Source organism: Hypanus sabinus, chromosome 10 (assembly GCF_030144855.1).
Source record: "Hypanus sabinus isolate sHypSab1 chromosome 10, sHypSab1.hap1, whole genome shotgun sequence".
In the NCBI taxonomy this organism is placed as follows: Eukaryota; Metazoa; Chordata; class Chondrichthyes; order Myliobatiformes; family Dasyatidae; genus Hypanus; species Hypanus sabinus.
Window position 1 is genome coordinate 126,188,170 of NC_082715.1, and position 9,124 is coordinate 126,197,293.

Here is a 9,124-nt window from a genome sequence, read left to right on the forward strand (position 1 = left end):
GTTTGTCAGGCAAGATTTTCCTTTACAGAAACCATGCTGAAATGACTTGTTTTACCATTAGTCTCCAAGTACACACTGCTCATACCTTCCACAGTCAAGCCAGATGCAAAATACTCATTAAGTTCATCTACCATTTCTTTGTCCCCCATTACTACCTCACCAACATTATTTTCCAGTGGTTCTATATCAACTCTCACCTCCCTTTTACTCTTTATATAGCTGAAAAAGGTTTTAGTATCCTGTTTTATATTATTGGGTAGTTTGCCCTCATATTTCATCTTTTCCCTTCTTATAGGTTTTTCAGTTACCTTTTGTTGGATTTTAAAACCGTCCCAATCATCTGACTTCCCACTCACTCTTGCTATCTTATGTACACTTTCCTTGGCTTTTATGCAGTCCTTAACTTCCCTTGTCAGCCATGGTTGCCTACCCCTGCTATTTGAGAACTTCTGAGGGATATATCTATTCTCTGCCTTGAGAACTATTCCCAGAAACTTCAGCCATCTCTGCTCTGCCGTCATCCTCGCCAGAAGCCTCCTCCAATCCACCCGGGCAAGCTCTTCTCCCATGCCTTTATTCCAATGTGATACTGACACATGGGACTTATGCTTCTCCCTCTCAAGTTTCAGTATGAATTTAATCATATTATGAATTCCATCCTCTTTACATTACTGGTTTTATTACAAATCTTGACTGAGCTGCAGAATGGGCGAGGCACGGACCAGGTATGTAGGCATACATTTACTAGATTTTTGTCTCAGTCACTGTGTAGTGATTCATTAACGGAGTAGACAATCACCTGAGGACACTGAGCAATTTAAAAGCACATAAGAAAACTAACACAGTGTATTATCATAACTTTAATTTGTTAGTCCTTCTTAGAATTGCCCTCAAACAGCTTTAGAGCAGCATTCAGTATAGTGGGTGGGGTGGGGGGGGGGCTACTTGTCCTTCTTCCCCTAAATATCAGACGAAAGTCCATGCGTGCTTCTTTACTGCCATGTCATGATTGTGAAAGAATTCAAAGCTCTTGGAAGATGACCACCACATGGCCAAATTGAACCTCTGGTGCGTTGCGTTGAAACCTGCTGGTCTGCTGGGAGTAAAATGTGGAGTACGTTTTGCACAGGACAAAGGTGCTGGAAACGACATTCACCAGTTCGGTTTCTAATGGAGTCAAATGCCGGCTCATAACCCGTCCCACGGCCTTCTCGCCATGAGGTTCCCACATGCTGCCTCTGCCTCCCGGAATCCCCTCAGAGACTGCAGAGCGCTAAAACACCCAAACAATCTCCAAGCTGCAAATCACAGACTCCAACAGTCCCAGAATAACATCCGAGACGGAAAACAAATGCAAAAGGGATAAAAGAAGTGAAGTATATGGTTTCATGATCTATCCAGAGGTGTTGTACGTGGGAGCCATCTTGACCAGAAGGGCCACATGGATGAAGCCATGTGTTATGGGCAAGAAGGGCGTTAACTCCCATTGTAGGTAACTTCCTTCACCAATATCACTCACAAACCAGCTGGTGATGACTCAGACGAATAGCAGACTTAGAGATGTTTGAAGTCCCAAGAGCAGCTGTAGTCTGAAGATTATTCCAGCAGGTTCTGGTCAAATACTAGTCGTATATCTGGGGAGTAGGACCAAGGCAAAAAAAATTCCACATCAGTGATTTGGTGGTAATCCTTTGCACAGAGAAGCAATGGCTGTCTCAAAGGCTGGATAATGGAGTGCTGGTGTGGCACTGGACAGATAATGAAGTGGCTGTGTCTGCAGGTCATAACAGCTGGGCATGTTAAAGATAGGACTGAGAAGCTCATGCAAGTAATATCCATCACCAACATAAAACTGTAACACTCAAAACACCTGTGGTCGGAGAGGCAGGGTTAATGTTTTGGCCAGTGCATGAAAGTCAAGAACAAAAATCAGCAGATGCTGGAAATCCAAGATAAAAGCAGACAATGCTGATAAAGGAGGGAAATGGATGCCTTGGCATTTTCCAGTGCTCAGTGAGAGTCTCGGAACTGAAGGCGGAGGTGGTCAGATTCCAGATACTGAAGTGGTGAAAGGCTTTCGAGAGGGATGGGAACGCAGAGCTGAAATGGCAGTCAGATCAGCCAGGATCTCATTGAGTAGCAGGGCAGCAGAGGCTGATGAGCGGTCTATTCCTGCTCCGATTTGTATGTTTGTGTTCAGATGGGTGGTTGGCTCTTGTGTGTGTCCTCAGCTGGAGTTACTGGAGAACACACTGAATCAGAATGAGAATCGGGTTTAATATCACTGCCATATGTTGGGAAATTAGTTGATTTTGTGGCAGTACATGATAACTATGGAAAAATAACTGACTGTAGTGTTCACGGGTTAACTGTCCATTCAGAAAATGGATGGCCGAGTGGAAGAAGCTGTGTCAGAATTGTTGAGTGAATGCTTTCAGGCTTCTGTACCTCCCGATGGTAGCAATGAGAACAAGACAGGATCTGGGTGATGGGGTTCCTTAATGATGGACACCACCTTTTCGAGGCATCGCTCCTTGAAGATGTCCTGGATACTCTGGAGGGAAGTGCTCATGATGGGGCTGACTGAGTTTATAACTTCCTTTCTGCAGCTTACTTCGACCCTGAGCTGTAGCTACCCCACCTGCCCATCATACCGGATGGTGATGCAGCCAGTTAGAATGCTCTCTGCGGTACATCTGTAGAAATTTTCAAGTGTAATGGCGAAGTTATTCCTGAAAAATATTTCATATCACAGCAATGCCAGCCTTGGAAAATATGTGTCAATGAATGCACTGTTCACCAGGAGGGGCTGGTGGAAGCTCTGTAGACTCTATGGGAGCAAATTCGACACTGGGGGTAATATATTTTCCTTCTGTTGCAATTTCCCTACTTCAGTGGCCAATTAGAGCCATAATGACAGTACCCTCAGCAACGTTTTTGCTCAGGTGTCCAAGATGTGGGACTTCCAGCAGCTGTTGACTTCAGGAGGGCATGGAGTGACCACTTTCTGCTGAACATCGATGACTCCTCAGTAGAGATTGTTAAGAGCACCTGATTTCTTGGTGTTCACCTGGTGGAGAATCTCAACTGGTCCCTCAACACCTGCTTCATAGCAAAGAAAGCCCAGCAGCGTCTCTGCCCTCTGTGAAGGCTGAGGAAAGTCCATCTCCCACCCCCCATCCTCATCACCTTCTACAGGGGTTGTATTGAGAGCATCCTGAGCAGCTGCATCACTGCCTGGTTCGGAAATTGCACCATCTCGGATCGCAAGACCCTGTAGTGGATAGTGAGGTCAGCTGAGAAGATCATCGGGGTCTCTCTTCCCACTATTACAGACATTTACACCACACACTGCATCCGTAAAGCAAACAGCATTAAGACGGACCCCACGCACCCCTCATACAAACACTTCTCCCTCCTGCCATCTGGGAAAAGGCACTGAAGCATTTGGGCTCTCACGACCAGACTATGTAACAGTTTCTTCCCCCAAGCCATCAGACTCCTCAATACCCAGAGTCTGGACTGACACCAACTTACTGCCCTGTACTGTGCCTATAGTCTTGTTTATCATTTAATGTAATGCCTGCACTGTTTTGTGCACTTTATGCAGTCCTGGGTAGGTCTGTAGTCTAGTGTAGTTTTTGTGTTGTTTTCATACTTCATTGTGGTTTTGTATTGTTTCATGTAGCACCACAGTCCTGAAAGACGTCGTCTCATTTTTACTGTGTACTGTACCAGCAGTTATGGTCGAAATGACAATAAGAAGTGACTTGACTTGATTTAAATGCTGGAGAAAATACTCACTATTAGTTGTAGCATACAGTGTGGACTCCAGAAAGTTTCTGAGCAGCTTTCAGTAGGTCATCAGGCTGTGTAATCTGGACTCTCACTGCCGGCAGAGTCGGCTGTCAAGTACCAAAAGCACCAAGTGAGTGTGGGGTACTCATCTCCTAGTTGTACCATGACTGTTCCATGATGGAGTGAGTACATTGAGACTTGAAGCTCAGGTTTCGGCTGCTGTGGCTGGAGGTGGTCATAGACTGAAAAATTGTGTGGTGTGAGCCCGACAGTGGGAGAGTGTTTAGACACAACACCATAAATGGGAACTACATGCATTCACATCACGAGGTGATAGGCATGATGCCACTGGGAAATAATTACTCCTGTAATCAGTTCTCCAGAAATGCCCACCCCTCTCTCCGCGGCACTAATGTTGTGAGTCTACTTCCGCTGCAATGCACTTCACGTCTCTGACCTTCGAGATGGCTTGCCCCACTGTATGATGAATTTGAGACTGAGGCCTTGGGCCTACTCTGGCTGCTCCGGGGATTCGGGTCTAAGGTCTCAATTTGGTTCGGAATTCTGCTGCTCACTTCTACTGTTTGTATGATTTGTGCTTTTTTTCCCTTTCACTGTGTATTGGATGCTGGTCTTTCTTAATTTAAACTGGGTTCTTTCAAGTTTCTTGCTTTGTGGCTGCATGTAAGCAGGCAAGTGTCAAGGTTGTATAATTTATACAGACTTTGATAATGCATGTACTTTGAGCTTTGAATTTTGAGGACAAGCAACTTAAAGAACCTGGACAGTTTAATTCAGCGTCTAGCTCCCTGCACTGGAAAATTACCTAATCACTTGCGTAGTTATGTGAACAATTCCACTTCTGCTCCAGGTTATGTAAACAAGAGTTTATATTCACTGTTGCTTCGCTTTGTCATGGATTTTTCTGACCTCCCAAACCCTGATTGTGCTGCATTTGAATTTTCACGTAATTTTCACGTTGAATTTTATTGAATATGTTCTCTATCTTTGTCTCTTAATTCCCCTGTACTTGAGAATGTTTGACTCCCAGTCATGCTAAAGTTGTAGCGGGGTTTCAGAAGCGACAATGTGTCATAGCAGTACAAGTTTCATTGATATGTCCTTGTTGGAGAATTTGTGAACAAAGTTTGGATTTGACAAGTGACAGCTGAGGACAAATACTTCTTGTTACCATAGTTTGAGTCAGAGAGAAACATAAAATACTACCTTTCTGACCTCCAGAGACCCTAATTGAATTGAATTGACATTATTTCTTACATTCTTCACAAACATGAGGACTAAAAATCTTTATGTTACATCTCTGTCTAAATGTGCAATGTGCAATCATAGTAATTTATAATAAATAGAACAGTCAGTGTAACATAGAAATAAACTCAAATCAGCGTGAGTTAATCAGTCTGATGGCTTGGTGGAAGAAGCTGTCCCGGAGCCTGTTGGTCCTGGATTTTATGTTGAGGTACCACTTCCCAGATGGTAGCAGCTGGAACAGTTTGTGATTGGGGTAACTTGGGTCCCCAATGATCCTTCGGGCCCTTTTTACACACCTGTCTTTGTAAACGTCCTGAATCATGGGAAGTTCACAACGACAGATGCATTGGGCTGTCCGCATCACTCTCTGCAGAGTCCTGCGATTGAGGGAGGTACAGTTCCCATACCTGGCAGTGACGTACCCAGTCAGGATGCTCTCAATTGTGCCCCTGTAGAAAGTTCTTAGGATTTGGAGGCTCATACCAAACTTCCTCAACCGCTTGAGGTGAAAGAGGCAGTGTTGTGCCTTTTTCACCACACAGCTGGTGGGTACAGATCAACTGAGATGCCAAGGAACTTAAAGCTGTTCACCCTCTCAACCCCCCCCCCCCCATCCATTGATGCCAATAGGGGTTAGCCCGTCTCCATTCCTCCTGTAGTCCACAACCAGCTCCTTCATTTTTGCAACATTGAGGGAGAGGTTGTTTTCTTGACACCACTGTGTCAGAGAGATGACTTCTTCCCTGCAGGCCGCCTCATTATTGTTTTCAGATTAGGCCAATCAGTGTAGTGTCGTCAGCAAATTTAATTAGCAGATTAGCAATATGACAGCAATTCTCAAAACCACCAGCAAGAAGAACAAAGGCAGTAAGTGCACAGGAATATCACCACCTGTAGGTTCCCTTCCTGAGTTCATACAATCCAGGTTTAGGATTCTATCGCTGGCCCTTCATCAACACCTGGTCTAAACCCTGAACTTGCTACAGTCAGCACTGCAGGGTGGCCATTGCCAGAAAGACTGCAACAGTTCAAGAAAGGAAACTCCAGACAGACCACACTTGGAGTGTTGGGTTCAGTTCCGGTCACTTCATTATCGGAAGGATATGGAAGCTTTAGAGAGGATGCTGAGAAAATATTTCAGGATACTGCTGGATTTGAGAGGATGTCTTATGAGGAAAGGCTGAGTGTGTTAAGGCTTCTCCCTTTGGAGCAAAGAGGGATGAGGGGGTAACTTGATAGAGGTGTGTTCGATATAATAAGATTATGAGAGGCATACATCAAGTGGACAGTCAGCGTCTTTGTTCCCAGAGCGGCAATGGTTAAACTAGAGGATATAGTTTAAGGAGAGTGGTGGAATACTTAGTGGAGATATCAGAGGAAAGTATTTTTACACAGAGTGGAGAACTCCTGAAACACACTGCAGGGTGTGGTGCAAAATAGACTCTTCAATAGGCATTTAGGGGTAAATAAAATGGAGGGTTATGGGCTGTATAGGAGGGAAGGGTTAGATTGACTATGAGGTATGCTTACATAGGTCAGTACAACATCAGGGGCTGTACTATTCCATGCTGTCTGTTCTAAAGTGGCTCACCACCACTTTCTCGAGGGCCAGTGGGAGGGGAAATAAATGCTGGTCTCTGCAGTAATATCCAGAACTTGATAGATGTAAGAAGTAAAAACAAATATTGCACCTTTTCATTCCTGGAATCATCCTTGTGATGCCTTCAATGGTGCATCTGCAGAAATCGGTGGGGCAACAGTGGGCATGCCAAATTTATATGGCAAAGCGCAGGTCCCATTTTCTGCTGTTCAGCCATCTCAGAATAGAAGTGGAGTGATCATGTCCTTCTGAGGGATTGTGGGTGAAGGGAGGAGCTTGTCCAAGCTCTGTATTCCAGAGGGGAAGTATTCATCCACTTCCCTCGGCCCGCTGGGCACAGGAACCTGGCTCCTTTGAATGCCTCCATTCAAGCATTAACAGATTGCCCCCTAGGCCCATAAGCTGTGCCCAAATCCTTAGGGAGACTTGAGGAAACCTCCCATCTCTCTCTTGCATCAATGCAGCTCCTGATACTTCAGTGAAGCCCCCTCGAAAGCTTCAATGGTGTTGCTTATATTGCGGCCTAACTCATTAAGAGATTTCACTCATTGTGCAGTGTACTGACACACCTAACTGGGGGAAAAAAAAACTTTGTTGAACAGGCTGTAAGTTTCAACAGTGTTTAATTAAAGTTCTAGTAATTTCCAGCTTTGAACTTCCTGGTATTTGGTATTTGGCTTAATATTGCCTTATATTGCCTTGAAGTAAAGTACAAAGCTTTTGCGTGCATACCTTGCAGCCAGATCATTCATGCACAAACGCACGGAGATATGAAGAACAGGGTGCTACAGTTACCGAGGAAGTGCACTGCAGGCAGATAAGGTGGAAGGGCCATGACAAAGCAGATCGAGAGATGGAGTTTATTTTTATTGTAGTTCTGTGCAGGAGTCCATTAAGGGTGAGATAGTACATGTTTTGAAGCATTTGTATCTTCTGTCTGATGGAGGGGAGAGTAGAGAGAAGAGAATGTCTAGGATGGGAGGGGTTCTTGATTGCACTAATTGCTTTGACTGCTTTGCCCTGAGGTGACTGTATAGGGGCTGAGGATGCAGCCTTGTGGGGCTTCAATGTACAGGGTAATTGTGGTGGATTGGGTGGCTGGGTGTGGATATGTATCTACTGAAGGAGGTTTAAGGTTCTTGTTCCCCCTGCTAGCCTGCAGGTCACCCGTGGGCAAGGTGTAGCACCTGCTTAGCTCCCCCAGTCAGGGTCACGTGAAACCACTGGAGCAGGTGGTGGACGGTCGTACGTTCGGCTGATACACATCTCAAGTCCTGGTTATACTTCCGCTGATGCCAGGCAGACAGTCTGTGAGGAGCAACACACTCAAGATGTTGGAGGAACTCAGCAGGTCAGGCTGCCAATGGGTCTTGGGCCGAAACATCGATTGTACTCTTTTCCATAGATGCTTTTTGTGTGTGATGCTTGGATTTTCAGCATCTGGAGAGTTCTCTTGTTTGTGATCTCTGAAGCATATTGATAATGGCTGGGGTCACCCGTCTTGTAAAGGTACTACCCAGAAGAAGGTAACAGCAAATCACTTCTGTAGAAAAATTTGCCAAGAATGTTCATGGCCTACATGAATATTTGGAGTATTGTGTACAGTTCTGGTCACCAAATTTACTAGAATGTAGATTTACTAGAGGAGATTTACTAGAATGTTACCTGAGTTTCAGCACCTAAGTTACAGAGAAAGGTTGAACAAGTTAGGTCTTTATTCTTTTGAATGTAGAAGGTTGAGGGGGGACTTGATAGAGGAATTTAAAATTATGAAGGGGATAGGTAGAGCTGACGTGGATATGTTTTTTCTATTGAGAGTAGGAGAGATTCAAACAAGAGGACTTGAGTTGAGAGTTAAGGGGCAAAAGTTTAGGGGTAACACGAGGGGGAACTTCTTTACTCAGAGTGGTAGCTGTGTGGAACGAGCTTCCAGTAGAGGCAGGTTCGATTTTGTCATTTAAAAAACAAATTGGATAGGTACATGGACAGGAAAGGAATGGAGGGTTATGGGCGGAGTGCAGGTCAGTGGGACTAGGTGAGAGTAAGTGTTCGGCATGGACTAGAAGGGCCAAGATAGCCTGTCTCTGTGCTGTAATTGTTATATGGTTATAAGAGAAAATCTGCAGATGCTGGAAATCCAAGCAACTCACTCAAAATGCTGGAGGAACTCAGCAGGCCAGGCAGCATCTATGGAAAAGAAATGCCAACAATACTCTTTTCCATACACGCTGCCTGGCCTGCTGATTTCCTCTGACATTTTGAGTGTGTTGCTTTAAAACAAAAATTCTGTTCCTGCCACCTGAGTAATTCAATTCAGCACTTTTTGACTTCCACTGTGAAATAACCAAATGAAGAAATCTTTCACTGGACCTTAAACATATATTACATATATAGACAAACACTGGAATCAGAAACAGCCTGCAGAAATTCCCTTTCCCCTGCCTTCTCATTTAAATT